At 38.3% G+C, this 17,418-nt stretch overlaps 1 protein-coding gene across 1 annotated transcript in view; it reads left to right on the forward strand.

Moving 5' to 3' along the window:
• The window catches only part of LOC106883693 (uncharacterized), a 229,206-nt gene that overhangs the window by 19,288 nt on the left and 192,500 nt on the right, over positions 1–17,418 (forward strand). The window lies entirely within an intron of this gene.

A 17,418-nucleotide genomic window follows, 5' to 3' on the forward strand; every position in this document is an offset into this window, starting at 1 on the left:
GTGCACGCGCACATTAGTGTTAAAGAAATTGTTTCTACTTAATCTGTATTCTCAATTAAAATTATTTTTTCACTTGTTTGTTGTTTATTATTTCAGTTGATCAACGTTATGATTTAGACATAAGCAGTTGGTCAACATCTTAACATACACACACATGCAATATCATTATATACACACTCCAGGCCAACAACTAGTGTGTGTGTGTGTGTGCGTGTGTGTGTGTGTGTATAAAAATTCCGTCTTGTGATGTAATGGGAAAGTATGGTAAGTACTCAGGTTGGTTTCCCATTGAAATTCCGATTGGAACTGCGACTAAAAGAAGGCTGGTGTTTTAGGTGTTTAGCAAAGAATGGCTACAAATGGCTAATCATCGATGCATATTAGGAATTAAAAAGTGAACAAGCAAAATGTGAGGAATTAGAGTCTGGAACTTAAAATTCAAACATAGTTGCAGAGTTATTAGAGTCAATAAGGGATTAAGAAATAAGCGTGGGAGGGATTTCATGCATTATTTCTTAATCCCTTATTTACTTAAACGACTCTACAACCTGTTGGCTGTGGGTCAAAAAGAGATCAATAGTAAAAGTACTTATAGTTTAGGTATATTTGCAGATATGTGATGGAGATTTTGGCTGCTATTTTTTGCGGCCAAATCTGCCTCAAGTTCACGACTAAACCTTTGAAGGCAGTGCCCCAGCATGGCCACATTCTAATGACTGAAGCGCGCACAAAAGATATACAGAATTTGCGAGAAAACTAATAAATGGCTGCATCGAAAAAATTGTTCGATGGTTTCAGTCGCGTGACACAGACACACCTTTAACAGTGTCACCATGAGGAATGTAGAAAACTGGGAATCGATTCATTGGAAACGTCCATTCACGATGCAATTCTTAAGAATATTATTATATATCAAAAAAAAAAAAGCAATAAAATTGAAATGTCATTTCTGCCTCGCCAAGTTGCCATTTGGCTCTAATTCAATAGAATTGTTCCAACAACAACCATATTATCTTTATGTATAATGCAGCCATCAGTAATAGGCTGGGATCTGAAGGTATTTCACTGCTATATCGAACGCATATCGTTGTTCTTGTTCTTCTAATCCTGCTGACATAATCATAATCCCGATGACATTCCAGTTGTAGCCATCCTTATATTTCATTCAAGCATCGTATAGCGAAGACGAACGTCTCCATTTAAAAAAAAAAAAAAAAATATGTGATTTGAGCGAGATTTGATTTCTATTTCTGATAAATAAGAGTGACCAGAGAAAAGCACCTCCATTGATTCAGTTGTTGTCAACGAAAAATGCTTATTGGGATCACTTTGCCTGTCATCAACGCTAAGCAAATAAAGTAATAACAACGAGTAAAGGGAAACAACTCCGTGGCGAAACTAAAGTCCATTCGGAATCGAATTGTCATCCAAAATTGTGGTTTTAAAAATCATGATATTGATTGTCGAGGAATTCAGTGTTGAATATTTAATATGTCCACAAATAAATTTTCTTGACAGGAATAATATTAGGTTGAAGAAATTTGAACGATGGTAGTTTTTAAGAGATATTAGATAAGACTAGCAATGAAATATATAAATGTATTATCAAATATATAAACTAAATATCAAACAAAATGCTGAAGTTTCTGTTATATCTTGAGATGCAGTCATCATTCTGTTGATCTTTTCCAAAAGGAATAAACAAAAAAAAAAATGCCTCCCTCCTGAATAAAAATTTTTCAAGAAAAGTCAAGAATTTATAAATTTTTAAGGAAACATGAATTCTTTATGAGAATTCGATCTTGAAACGCATTAATGCTTTACATAACAGATATGGGGTTCTTGTGACAGGTTAAATCTATCACTCAAGCAGTCCACTGTGGGGTCCAAGCCCAGAATTCAAAGAACTGGAACAACTACTGTAAGGCATCCCATTTAATAACCTAGTGATTCCACAAATCTCCCATCCACAAAGAAGAAAGAAGTTGACCTCGATCAGATTTCCTCATCTTGGACATTCACACAAAATCTCTGTCTATTTTTAATTCATTCTTGATCTGTTGATTGTGCTAGACAGTATTTCACAGAGTGGGGGGGGGGGTCTGATAAGACTGAAACATGTTCAGTGTTGTCACAGTATTTACCATTTTAAATTTTAGCATTCTCTTGCCCAAATTTGTCACTAACACAATCGGCATTTTTTTTCAACATGATTGTAATTTCACTTGATTTAACTTCTCCTTAGTTTTTGATTATGATTAAATACTAATTACTGTATCATTCAAAAATTATTGTTAGAAACAGTATAGACAGATAGATCGAATAATTGAGAGTTTATCTGCAAGATTGGTTATATGTCATTAAATTGATTCAGTGAAATAATGCTACAAAGAAAATAAATATACAAAACCTGTCTGGACTGTTGAAATATATTTGATGGTGTCCATGTGAAAGTGAGAATGACTGGGTGGCAGTGTACCTTGAACCAGTATAGGAGTAAAGGATTAGTCGAAGCAGGCATAGCTTTTGCATAGTATTGTGTAGTAATACTTTTAGTTCTAATGATTTAATTAGCTATTTTGCAGCAATCACTGACCAGAGTTCTGTAGAACTAGTGGCTTAATCAATTATAAGAAAAACAGTAATCAATTCTACATAATTAAACATAATTAGTTTGATCTCAACAAAAACTGCTCAAACTTCAATAAAAACCAAATTGACAGCGGCTGTGGCGAATTTTCTATGAGGATCATTTAAAAAGGAATTAATTGGTTGAGTTGTTTAGAGCATCACACAAACTCTTGTGTGGAATTTATGTCATTTTCATATGTTCTAAGTTCAGATCTGATCGAGGTCAACTTTGTCTTTCTTCTTTGTGGATGGGAGATTTGTGGAATCACTAGATTATTAAATGGGATGCCTTACAGTAGCTGTTCCGATTCATTGAATTCTGGGTTTGAACCCCACTATGGGACTGCTTGAGTGATACATTTAACCTGTCACCCGATTTGTAACTTGACTTATCAGAGGATGTGCAGATTAGTTACAGTTCAGTCAATTATCACTGAAGATTTGGGTAGGAGACGCATGTCTGCCAAGTTTGTGCCAAAACTGCTTTCAGGTGATCAAAAAGACACTCAGGTTTCAGTTGCACAAGATCTTGATTGTGCCAAGAACTATGAAAACATTTTGACAACTTTGCGTAAGCCTCTGAGCAAGCATCACCAAGCTTTTGGCAAAATTTGATGCAGATTCTCTGCTCAATTTTCTCTGTCATGGTCAATGTGACAATCACATGCTACACACATTCCTCCCAAGCACAGCTATAAACAGCAGACGAGAGCTAGAACAGCTTCACTCTACGTGCTTTAGATTTGTTACTATGGCAACAGTCCCGATATTTATTGATCAAACCACGTGTATATATATATATATATATATATATATATATATAGTGCATTAAATAATTTAATGAATACCATAGCTTCTTCTGGAGATCCAGTTTCCTGGATTCTCAGGTGTATGTACTCCCCACTGGACAGAAAGCCAACCCATCACAGGAATAATCCTTTTTGCCAGCTGAGTGGACTGGGGCAATGTGAAATGAAGAAGACAACTCATTGCCAAGTCCAGGAATCAAAAACCACAATTTTACGATCATGAGGTCCCTAGCCGATTCACTCCAAATACAAGGAACAACCAGCAGGGAGACTGTTTTTAGCCCATCCCCAAATGGGGCTCGTGGCAGGCAAGGGGTTAATATTTGTAATAATAAATGTAAAGGATGGATTTCACACATTTCTTCTCAGAGATTAACAACCAATTTACTGTCAATCCCACCCAATTGCCTTCTTTCACTTCTGCTCCTAAACGTCATCTGCATCCAAGCGAGACGCCTCTCAAGCCTAACCTACTGAGACAGTAAAAATATTCTCCCCTTCAAAAGCATAAAGAAACAATCACTACACATAAACAAAACATTCCATCTCCTCTAAATATGAACAGCACATAGCTACGGAATCACCATCGCTAATGATCCAGGAAAAAATACATGCCTCCAACATAGCAAACACCCTATTAATAAGGATGGCATTTCCCTTCAAAGACAAAGTATTTTATCGTCTCACACACAAAAAAAAAAAAAAGAACTTACTAACCCTATATGAGGCTGGATTGAAACACACAGTGACGTAACACTTCAACATCCAGAATGGTATTGCTTATACACAAAGAGAGATCTTCTACAGTATTTACTGCTATACACAGAAAGTGATAATCAAAGAAAAGATACTTGCTTGATTGCTTTGAAGTTATTTCCAACACACTCTAAAACTTCTTCTCTACGGATGTACTCCTCTCTATCTGTTGTTCTACTGCTACTGTTGTGACCTTTGCCCCTTGTAGTCCCTTGTTAGTCTTGTGTCACCTCTGCTCAGGCACTCACTAACATTACTTCGCATACTATGCCCACCACCCACGACGACTAGTCCTTTTCCTCCCCCCACCATTGTCGCTTCTCCGTACAACTGTCAAATTGCAATTGTTGAAGAACGTGAAGCCCATTGGTCTCGGAGAGTTTGTAAAGGTTGAAATGAAGTTTCCCTCCTCTCTGTCGATCCATCATAAACTAAATTACCCCACATTCAAAACTCTCTTCACTCTGTAAACACCTCGGCCAAGGCGACATTAAGATAAAACTAGTCGCCAAAGGTGGTGCTATGATGGTCTGATGCACTGACCCTGACAGAAAGAAACCCTAACCGATTTCACTACAGGAAATTGCCCAAAGATTTCAACATTCGCAGCGCTCATCTGTCACATTTCAAGAACTTTTTTCTTCCACTTCCGCATATGATTGACGGCCATAATCTAAAGTGAATTCTGGTATTTTAGAGATCGTAATTCTAAAATACCTGATAGAATAATTACTTAACGAACAAATGAGAAATGTGTCAACTATTTAATTAGACTCTTTTCATCTCCGAATATATTTTCTTCGATTAAATTATAAGAAACTGGTGCATACCTTTCTGTTTATGAACTAAAAAGAAATAATTAGTTGTAAGGGGAAATAACTTATTCCAAGGGAAATAACTCTGAGAGAAAATTTTTGCAAGTTTTTGAAATGGTGTTCATACAGCTTCATACAACACGTCAGTTGATAATATATTCAATCGATAGGATATCCTGAGATACGGATTGCATTAAACACTTTTTTCATTCATCTTTTATTTTACTTGTTTCAGTCAGTTGACTGCGGCCATGCTGAGGCACTGCCTTGAAGGGACGAATAAATCGACACCACAACTCCAATTTCAAATCTGCTACTTATTCTATCGTTGTCTTTAGTCCAACTTTTGTGACCTCTATTAATTTTGCCTTTAGGTTCTAATTACTAATAAGCAACCATTTAAAATTTATATATATATATATATATATATATATATATATATATTCTTGTATGCGTTTCAGTCCAAAAGCCTTTGTCCATCCTGGGTCACCGCCAGTATCATAACCTTTTCAATAGCCATTTTCACGTGATTGGCTTTTGGTGGAGGAGGGTGTTTGATATTGTTGCACTCGTTAACGTTTCTTGCTGTGATGTAGATTCATCTGTTATTTGGGACAGCAAAACTTCAAGGTATTTCTTGAAAACATCTGTCCCTACTCCATGTAGATCTCATGATTTTGTCTCTATATTAAAGATCTGTGGGCTTTTGAATTCTAAGTTATTGCCGTACTTCGTCCTTACTCAAGACGGGATGGGTGGGATCCTTGGAACAGTGCTGTGGCGTCCTCATCGGGGTCTGATAAAACTGCTGATGCCAGCCTCCTCCACTTCTTTCATAGGTGTATCATTGCATATTTCTCCAATCTTCACTCCAGGGAGTAGAGTCATAATTTTTTAGTCTCTTACAGTAACCCCAGTGTTTCATTGATGTAATGTTTCTGGTGTAGCACTGTTGAATTGCTGCTAATTTCGCTGTTACATTGAGACTATGGGGTGACCATAACTGAGAGCTGCAGTCCATAGGACCAGCATAGTTTCCTGGTACCTTGTTCTCAGAGTTCACAGAATCTATCCAGCCATTCGCAGGCACATTGCCACAATCCGAGTGATATGTAGATTAAACATCGATACTCCTATCAATCATCAGGTCACGAATTGTGTTGATTATAGGATGGCTACTCCTTTTGTTCCAAAGTACTTTTATTTCGGTACTTTAGCACAAGTTGGCGGAGAGCTTGTAATTGCCCTGCATAGAACTACGTTGTTTTCTTCAGCTCATTTATATACGGCATCTAGATCTTTCTGTTGAAGATTAGTATCAAGAAGATTCTTGGCTGTGCAACTTTTGTAACGTCGGCCAAGATAGTAAGAATGGTTGCTTGTATAACTGATGTCATGTCTGAGAGAGCTTCCACAAACAGCAGCGACTCCAAGACAATTCCCTGAAGCACTCCACCCATTATTAACGTCTCTTCGGATAGGGCTCCATTGGAGGGCACTATCTTTTAAGAAAGTCATGTAAACACTCTCTCAATTTTCCAACTATGCTGCGATCAATCATATCAAGGGTTTTTGATTTTTTTTTTTTTTACTTTGATTTTACCAATGTGTTAGGCTAGAGAGAGAGACAAGTCTATAATTTTTAGCTTCTTCTCTGCTTCCTCGTTTATGGTTAGAACATATTATGCCCTTCTTTAACTTTCTAAGCGTTGGAAGAGGGTTTGCAGTAATCTTTACATTTTTCAGAATTGATGGGAATAATCAATGGCTGATATTACATCAGTTTATTTTATTTCGATGTAATCGATAATTACCATCCCTTCGTGTAGGGATGTGATGTCAATGAACTTGTTTGGCATATTTATTTGCTAGTTTTCTGCCAAAGTTGTGAAACACTTTTGCATTGCAAATTCAGTAATTTACTTATCTCTTGGGGGTCCGCAGTCAGTGAGTCATTTTCTTTGAACATGTTTTACCATCTTCGGCAAGGCTCGTTCGAAATCGGACTCCTCACTTTCCGTTAGTAGCCCATTTGGACGATTTGAGATCTTTGCTTGTCTTCTCATTAGAATTTTCCTATTTCTGGAATTTATGTTTTTCTGTCGGTTTGAAATTCTCTCTGGAACAAATGTGTGGCATATGCCCTGCATGATTGTCATAAACTGCTTTATGCTGATATTCTGCAGAGAAAGACTGTTAGGCCGGTTATGTTCCAGGACTGTTTCAATATTTTTCCAGTTGGATTTATGAAAGTTCTGGCCGGAAAGAAGTCGGTTGCTTCTAGTTGCCTGCGTTTTTGCATTTTTTTTGTCTCGGAGGCGTAGGAGTGGCTGTGTGGTAAGTAGCTTGCTTACCAACCACATGGTTCCGGGTTCAGTCCCACTGCGTGACACCTTGAGCAAGTGTCTTCTACTATTGCCTCGGGCCGACCAAAGCCTTTTGAGTGGATTTGGTAGACGGAAACTGAAAGAAGCCCGTCGTATATATGTATATATATGTATGTGTGTATATGTTTGCGTGTCTGTGTTTGTCCCCCCAACATCGCTTGACAACCGATGCTGGTGTGTTTACGTCCCCGTAACTTAGCAGTTCGGCAAAAGAGACCGGTAGAATAAGTACTGGGCTTCCAAAGAATAAGTCCTGGGGTCGATCTGTTCGACTAAAGGTGGTGCTCCAGCATGGCCACAGTCAAATGACTGAAACAAGTAAAGAGACTATACATTTGTAGTCTTAAGCTTTGATTCGAGAAAATGGTTGGCATCACCTTAACATTATGGAAAGCGCTGTAAGTATATGCAAATTGTGTGCTGGTGCCATGATAAATGTTTCTATATTGCAATAGTTACAGAATATAGAAAGAAGTGTAAAACCGATAACTATATAACCCAACCAAAATATCTCAGTTACGCAAACGTGAACAGAATTACTATTTAACCTTAAAATACATTGTAGATATTCAAAGAACCTTCTTGGTTTAGTGGTACGGAACATTCTTCTGGTATTCTTTTTATTCTTTTACTTCTTTCAGTCATTTGACGATGGCCATGCTGGAGCACAGCCCTTTAGTTAAAGAAATCGGCCCCTGGACTTATTCCCTGTAAGTTTGGTGCTTAATCTATCAGCCTCTTCTGCCGAAAAGCTAAGTTACAGAGACGCAAACACACCAACATCGGTTGTCAAGCAATGGTGGTGGTGGGGGTGGGGGACAAATAGCCACACACACACACATACACATATATATGACGGGCTTCTTTCAGTTTCCGTCTACCAAATCCACTCACGAGGCTTTGGTCAGTCTGAGGCTGTAGTAGAAGACACTCTTTAAAGTATAGAGTTGGATTTGGTGGAGCCATTTGTTAGCAACTTTTCTCCCCCACCCATTTTGTAGGGGGTATTACCCATTTTTCTGGGCTCTTTTCACAGTTATACCCCGTTCGAAATTTGCATTAGTTTTTGTATGAAAAAAAAAGGAAGGGAGTTAGGGGCTCGTTTGTAGTTTGTAGAGAAACGTTAAACATGCCTGAAAAAAACATGGTCTTTCTCCCCAACTAAAAGACATGGAGAACTATGAAAGGAGGCGAATAAGTACCGGGGGAGGGGGAGGAAAGAAGAGAGAACTAACACTTGATCGTTCTAGAACTCCCAGAATGAAAACCTAAACACCTGAAAGACTTTCCCTCCATTCATTACTAAATGTCTTTCTTCGTTGTTAAAAGTAAAGAAGCTCGAAAAAATCGATCGTATTTCAGTCTAATTGTCATTGTAAATGGCCGATGCTTTCCTTTCTCTGTCGCTTCACTCCTTTTCTCTACGGTTAAGAGAGTGAAGGTGCGTGGCTCAGTGGTTAAGGGCATTCGGCCCACGATTGTAAAGTCATGAGTACGATTCCCTGCAGCGCCTGTGTTCTTGAGCAAGGTACTCTACTTCACCTTACTGCAGTCCACTCAGCTGGCAAAAATGAATTGTAGCTGTAATTCAAAGAGACCAGCCTTGTGTGTGAGGTTGAATCTCACTCTCACTTCCTCTCTGTCCTCTTCTCTCCCGCTCCGCTACTCACTTCCTTTGAGGTAAGTGTGACACACACCACAGGTACGGATGTACAAAAACAACAAGTTGGCGTATTAACATTATTGATAATCCTTTCTACAGGAGGTACAAGGTATGAAATTTGGTGGGAGGAGATTAGTCGATTATATTGACCCCAGTGTTTCACTGATACTTAATTTATTGACCCTGAAAAGATGAAAGGCAAAATCAGTCAACCTTGGCGGAATTTGAACTCAGAACGAAGCGGTAGACGAAATACCGCTTAGCATTTCACCCGGTGTGCTAACGATTTTGCCAGCTCGCCGCCTTAATAACAACAACAACAACGAGAGACAAAGAATAATGCCTAATAATTGATGTAGCAATGCCAGGAGATCGACATATCATCATGAAAGAAAGAGAAAAGGCTGGTAAATATGGAGACCTGAGAATTGAGATTACTAAGATGTGGCAGCTATGAGAGTCAAATATAAAGGTTGTCCCTATTGTAATCGGAGCATTGGGTTCAATACCACCCAAGCTGAAAAAAAAAAACCACCTGAAAACCTTAGAAGTATCCAACAATCTAGACGTATTGCAAAAGTCGGCATTACTTGGAACTGCCTGCATATTGCATAAAGAACTGTCTGTTTGAGGTCTTTGTTGTGACTTGACAAACGGTACAAACCCCCAATAGACATACTATCTTCAATCAACAACTTCACGATATTGGATACTGTGCGACGTCTTAAATAATAAATCTTTCTACTGGAAGCGCAAGGCCTCAAATTTGTTGGGGTGGGGTTAAGTCGATTACATCGACCCCAGTGCGTAACTACTATTTAGTTCATCGATCACAAAAGAATGAAAGGCAAAGTCGACCTCGGTAGAATTTGAACCCAGAATGTGACAGCGGACGAAATACCGCTAAGCATTTCGCCCGGCGTGCTAACGATTCTGCCAGCTCGCCTCCTTAATAATAATAATAATAATAATAATAATAATAATAATAATAATGATAATCGTTTTTTTTATTGGCTACAAGGGCGGGTCGAATACAAAACAAATAGGGACAATACAAAACTGGCGACATGTGGAGTTTAACACAAAAATCGAGTAAATAATAAAATAGCAATGATAATTAACTATAAAATTCAACAATAAAATTGCCCCAAAAGGGAAAGTTCCTTACAGGGACAACCGAGGAACCCCATACATTTTGGTTTCCCCGAACGCCAGATGCACCTCAGATGCCTCCTCAACTTTTTGAAGTTCCACGTGAAAAGGGAGATGAAGGTAGAGAGGAAAAGGCTGCCCTACCCCTAGTAACTTTGTTTCAAGGTGGGTGAATGGGGGGGGGAGGTCCATGTGAATAGCCGTATTCTGAGCATGCGCCTGTAGGCCAGAGGGAGAAGGGGCGCTCACCCGAGGTGTACTAGATGTTGCACTCTGGGTGAAGATTCCCTCCCTTTTGGCCAATTTTATAGTTCGAATTTTTATTGTTAATTGTTCTTGCTTTTTTTTTTTACTCGTTATACGCAGTATATGTAAATCCCCACTGTCCTTTGTGTTGTATTAACCATTGTTTTTCTGTGTAACCATTATGGTCAATAAAGAAAGGATTGTTATTATTATTATTATTATTATTATTATTATGTAAGAGAGCTACGCATGCCATGAAAGTGACACTGGTGGTACAGATATATGAAGCCCAATACACCCATCAGGACTACCCGTCTGATAAGGGTACACCAGGCACATGCATCACAACCATATGTGCACGACATAGTGATCTCATACCAAGATTAACAGCACATGACCTTGCAGGTGGGGCCCAGTTAGACTTTTTTTCAGGTCGAGTAGCCCATCCAACTCAAGAGGTCCCTGAATAAGGTTTGTTTAAGGGTGGTGAACGAAACACCAATATTTCCAGGGGTGAATTATTCAAACCCCTAGATGATAACACTTCCAATCAGTTAAGCTCAAAAGCCATGAGAGCCACTGCCTGGTACTACACCAGGGCATTATTATTATTATTGTTATTGTTATTATCATCAACATCATCATCATCAGTTATTGTAGCGGTGGTGTTCTGAAAGTGATGCCGGTGGTACTGCGGCTGGCAACTAGTCTTCCAACTCATTGGTGTCCTATCAATTTTTTCTGTATTTGTGATGCGAACGATTATTGATCGTTTTCTCGCCTGCGTCTCATTACGATGGTTTGCCATGTTCTAGTTTCTTCTTTGTCCTCGACATTTAACGAGAAACCGGGAGAAGTGGTTAATAGTTGGTTAAAGAATCTTTTCTACACTAGGCACAGCGTCCGAAATTTGAGGGGAGGGGGCCATTCGATTAGATCGATCCCAGTATGCAACTGGTACTTAATTTATCGACCCCGGTGAAATTTGAACTCAGAACATAAAGACAGACGAAATACCACTAAGCATTTCGCTCGGCGTGCTAACGTTTCTGCCATCTCGCCGCCTTAATGGTTGGTTAAAGAATGAATGTTGCTTTTGCTCACGTTAGTGCAGTACCGGGGACGGGAAGTTCCCATTTCTACTTTCTCTTTCGAAATTGTGGTACTCCTCTTCGATGTCTTGATTGTGGTTTTCGTTATTACTGCATTTGTTGATGATGTTGTGGTTGGTAGAAAATGAGTTTTTTTTTTTTACTTCATTGCCTGAAGTAAATCTTGTGGTGCTTGGTGTAACTCCTCCCTCTCCAGTCTTCCACCTTAACGTTTATTAAATCTTCGCTCTTCAAATAAATGGACTCGAAAATCTTTGAGATGTATTCGAGAATCAGCATCATCTGCACCGTTGTTCTGCTAGGAAAGCTGGTCTCCAGTTGACAATCTCTTAATCTATGTTGAGATGATCTTCGTTTAATGAATCATGTCATGTGACATAATGCTGAATATCACCATGGTTACCCACCAATTCATAGCAATAAGAAATTCTCGGTGGAGGACCAGAATTACTTGACTGTTTTCCTCACCTCCTATGGACTCGTTCTTACTCCATCTTGGCAATGAAATGGTAGAAGGCCGTAAGTCTCCAATGCTAGAAGTTCTCTTTATTTGTAAAGTGAATATTTCAACCAGGATCAACTTTGGTGAACCACATTGACTTGTTTATGGTGCTGACAAAAAACTATTACGTTTGAGAATGGTGAGGACGATGCGGTGGTGTTGCTGTTGTGCTTGCTAATAATTGATCCACTAATTGTTTCCATTTAAACGCACCTATTACTGCACTACTGGTCGTTGTGATGGTTGTAGTTGTGCTGTTTTCTTAATCTTTGCTGTTCTTGCTGCTATCGTTAGGCGCGACGATGGCGGCGGAGTTTGTTTCATTGTTGCTAATATTTTTTGCCAAACTTCGGACCAGAGAAGACAAGACTTTATTTGTAACAACGAAAGTGAGTGTCTCCTCTATTCTTTCCTCCATTTAAGTTGTATTTCCTCTTACTGTCCACTCCTCTTTGTCACATGACATTTCTAGAAGCGATGATTTTTAAAGATTTTATTTGTTACCAAATTCTTTTAATAGATTTGGCCCCTTATTGGGGCTGAAAAACGAAATGACCATACTTCTCCCTTTCTCGTTCTTCTTATGATCTCTTCCCAAATCAGATGCGCAACAAAAACAGAACAATAAATTCGTAAATTGATAAACTAACAATTGTTTTCAGATTAGCAGAGCAGCTAAACTACGTAACGCACTGTTAAACAATATAAATAATAATAATGATGATATAACAATAATAATAATAATAATAACAACAACAACAACAAAAACAACAACTGAAGAAGAAAAGAATGAAAACATAAAATGGAAGAAATTTTAAAGTGAGGTTATTAAGGAAATAAAGATTTAAGAGGATTTAGCGCAAATTTGTTTATACTAAAACAAAAACACACACAAACACGCACGCGCGCGCACGTCTGTGTGTGTATGTTTATGCATGTGTGTATATATATATATATATATATGCGTGCGCACGTACATACATACACATATATGTATATTTATTCAAGTCTACACTCACTCATATAGATATGCACGCGCACACACTCATAGACTTCTATCCAGATGTCACTTATACATATGCTTGAATACGTTAGTTATAAAATATGAGAGAGAGAGAGAGAGAGAGAGAGAGAGAGAGAGGAAAGTGTGTGTGTGTGTGTGTGTGTGTGTTTGTGTGTGCGTGCGAACATACGTACTACATCTATAACACATGCGGACTCTTCTGCTTGAGAAGTTACACAAAGTCGGCTGGCACTACGAATTAGTGCTGATTGCCTTTATCTCCGTTGGTATGCGTGTGGTTCCCTAACACCCCCACCCTCCCACCTCAGCTCCTTGCTCAGTCAAGAATGCTTCTCTTCCAACACAAAGATCTTCTGCTAAAGTTTCATTTTACACTAATTAACTTCAGCTTAACATTTATTTATTACTTCGAAAAATCATTTTTCACTTTACTTCTTCCTTTTATCTTTAAAAATGAGAAATTTTGCACTTTTTCTACTTAAATATAAATAACAAATTGATATTATTTTTTTAATATTTCGTCTTTGGCAACAAGACACACAGCTTTTCTTACCAAAATGGCTGTTTTGCATATTTCCTGAATAATTCTAACTTATTACATCAACCCAAGTCTATTGACAGTGATTCTCTCATCATTTCTTCATTAAACGTAGTGAAGTCTCTAGTTCTCTGAGGAGGATCCAATAAAACGGAAACATGTCTACAGTTGCCTCCCACCCCACTGCTTACCTGTCTAAAGAAACAAAATATTAGTCAATGACAAGCTTTTCTTTTTTTGTCATAGGCGCAGGAGTGGCTGAGTGGTAAGAAGCTTGCTTACCAACCACATGGTTCCGGGTTCATTCCCACTGCGTGGCACCTTGGGCAAGTGTCTTCTACTATAGCCTCGGGCTGACCAAAGCCTTGTGAGTGGATTTGGTAGACGGAAACCGAAAGAAGCCCGTCATATATATGTATATATATATATGTATATGTGTGTGTGTGCGTGTGTGTTGTGTGTGTGTTTGTGTCTGTGTTTGTCCCCACGTAAATTCCAGAGATGTAACTTTTTTTGTTAGAAATAACCTATTTTATTTTTAAGAAGAATTTAAAGAATTGGAAAAGGAAAGTTAGCACACACACATGCACACACATACATGCATACATACATACATACACACATACATACATACACACATACATACACACATACATACATGCATACATACATAAGAAAAGCAATGAATACAAGTTGAAGAATGAATAGAAAATAGCGGAGAGTGAGACAAAGAAAGAAAGAAAGGAAGGGAAAAAGGGGAGAGCGAAGTGGTGAGATATTTGGAAATTTTGTCAAAATTCCAAATGCAACGAGAAAAGATGTCGTGGTGTATCTTTTAGGAATATATTTGGCAAGTAAACAGGGATGACGTGGCCACCACAAAAATTTGCTGGTAGAGGAAAAACAAGTTTGCCGGACGGTGACTCACAATTTTTTGGCAAACTGACCGGAAGTCGTTTCTCTATCATACTATTAAATAAAGATATAGAGGCTTAATTATTATTATGTGTGTGTGTGTGTGTGTGTGTGTGTGTGTGTGTGTGTGTGTATACCCGTAGAAAACATAATCACACGTAGATTCACACAGACACACAAGGGCGCGTACACAAAACCATGCACAAAATACTATTGCGCATACATACATATACACACTAATTTGTATACACACAGCAACTTACATTTACACGCGCGCGCGCGCATTCACAATAACTTCACAAGATTAATCCCGATATTGATGAAAGAAAGACGATAATGAATGAGATTAAAGTCAGTCTATGACGGGTAGATGTCAGGTCTGATTGGCTACCATAATGCACAAGAATTGTTTGTTCTCGTAATACGTTGTAGAATGTTCAAATTTACGTTCAATAAAAACAGATTAGTGAAAGGGTTAGTGTGGCCAGCACCCATGACCCTTTTTTAGGGTTTCAGTGACTGTGAGAAAAAAAAAAACTCATTCGTGTCAGTAAGTGGGCTCTATTAACTCCCACCCCCGCCATTCACCCAAGGGTAGGTGGCGTTGTTTAGTCGACCACCAAACAACAGTTACAGTCTCTCAGACGAGCTTTCGCACAGTTCCCGTTTATTAAATTCCATTCAGGAAGCTTTGTCAACACGAACCTATGGGTGAAGATACCCCACGGTACTGTAGAGAGGGCTTGAATCCGAAATCGCGTGATTTCGATACAAACTCCCTTATCACACAGCCCAAACCTGCATCTATGTTTAATGTAGGCAGTTTCTTCAAAGAGATAATTTACCACAATTTTTATATTTATTTAAAGAGACAGTTGATGAAATAAGTTTAATTTAATAAGTTAATAAATTGTTGGAGGTGGTGAACAGTGTTTTGCTTCAATGTTATATTGTGTTGTAGAGAATTGCAGGCAATATTTAACCAACAGAAGCCATTGGCGAGCTGAATCGTTAGCACGCCGGGCAAAGTACCTACCGGCATGTCGTCTGTCTTTACGCTCTTTGGCTTTCATCCTTTCGGGATCGATAAAATAAGTACCAGTTGGGTACTGGGGTCGATGCAATGGATTTAACTCCTCACCGAAATTGCTGGCCTTGTGCCAAACTTTGAAATCAATATCTACCCAACACTGTATGTATAAACAGAGGTCAACATCTAAAATACACTGCATTAACACGTGTGTGTTTGCGTGTGTTCTATTACTACTTAAGTATTTTACTGGTTTCAATTATTGTCCTGCGGTCATGATGGGATACTGCCTTCAAGAGCCGATCATATCGATTTCAGCCTGATAATTCTATCAATCTGTATTTATGGAATAGCTAAGTTATCTGCATTGGCATATATCAAATTTTCCATCGGAATGCATTAATACAGATACACACACACATAACATCGACATCCCCCACCCCCAATGTGCGTGTGTGAATGTGTGTTTATCATTTAAATTGCGCTTAATACCCTAACCCATAACACAGTTCATGACAACGACCCAGCCACAGTGATGTGAGCCATGAAAGTGAAAAGATTACAAATAATAATTAGGGCACGAGCTATAATAAAAAGAAATACGAACAAACGCATAGAAACCATACAAGAATGCACAGCATTAGACGCAGTTAAAAAAAAAAAAAACCTCAATTAGGTACAACCAACATTCTATACGAATCGTTTTCAGTTCAGTAACAGCACCAAATAGTACCGTTTGCAGACACTGGAAGGAATGGTGTGTTTGGCAACATTGCAGACCTCAAAGAGCAAAGAATGGTGTTGTGTCTTTGATGCAAGAATGAAAAATAAATAAAATTACAAAGGACAATTACACATCGGTGGTGGTGGTGAGGGTTTGCAATCTATGTTGTCAACACTGGATTGATTGAAGTCGAAATGAGTAAAAGCTGTGATTTACAAAATTATGATGTTTTAAAAGGAGATCGAAGAAGTTGTGGTGTTCATGTCATATCCTAGTGATGTAAGCGCAGTGAAATGATTTATATTGCATCCGAAATTGCTTCGCAGCGAAAATATATTTCTCTGTGAAAAGTGCAAGCATCATTTTAACAATAACTGCAGGGAAAAATTTAAAAAAACAACACAAACATGATAAAAGCAGAAAATATTTCTGAAATCAGGTGTTTTTAATCAGTATAAGCAAGCGTACCCTTTCTCTCGCTATCTATCTATCTTTCACACACACACACACACACACACACTTCAGCACCCAGCAAGCCCTTTAGTAGCGGCGGCTGTATGATTTAAATGTTGCCCTTCACACCCCGTTACTTTTCTCTTTTCTCTTTTTTTTTTTTTTTTACTCCACCCGTTTACAATCGCTTGCTTTGGAGGCTCAGTACACATCTTGATAGCATCAGTTGATGAAGCGGAACTCGGAAAAAAATTAAAGAAAAAAGACATACAGGGTGAGGGTGGATACATTATTAAGGAGAATGAAATAGGGCTTACACTGGGGGGTGGGGGAAATAATAGTTATGAGATAGACATCAGTGAAATAGGGGTCGTCTTTTCAGTAAATACTAAGATAAAAACAATGATTAGAAGTTTGTCATCAGTTTCAAGCTTCGTACAAATTGTAAGGTTTATGGTATGTCGGGTATGTTTGTGGGTATTGTATGTGTGCATGCGAGTGGATATGAATATATGTATATGTGCGCATATGTATACATGCGAGTACGTGTGTGTGTGTATGTATATATTGAATGCATGTGTCAATATATTTGTATGTGTATGTATTTGTGTAACTACACACACACACACACACATATATATATATATATATATATATATAT

This window comes from Octopus bimaculoides, chromosome 14 (genome assembly GCF_001194135.2).
Source record: "Octopus bimaculoides isolate UCB-OBI-ISO-001 chromosome 14, ASM119413v2, whole genome shotgun sequence".
In the NCBI taxonomy this organism is placed as follows: domain Eukaryota; kingdom Metazoa; phylum Mollusca; class Cephalopoda; order Octopoda; family Octopodidae; genus Octopus; species Octopus bimaculoides.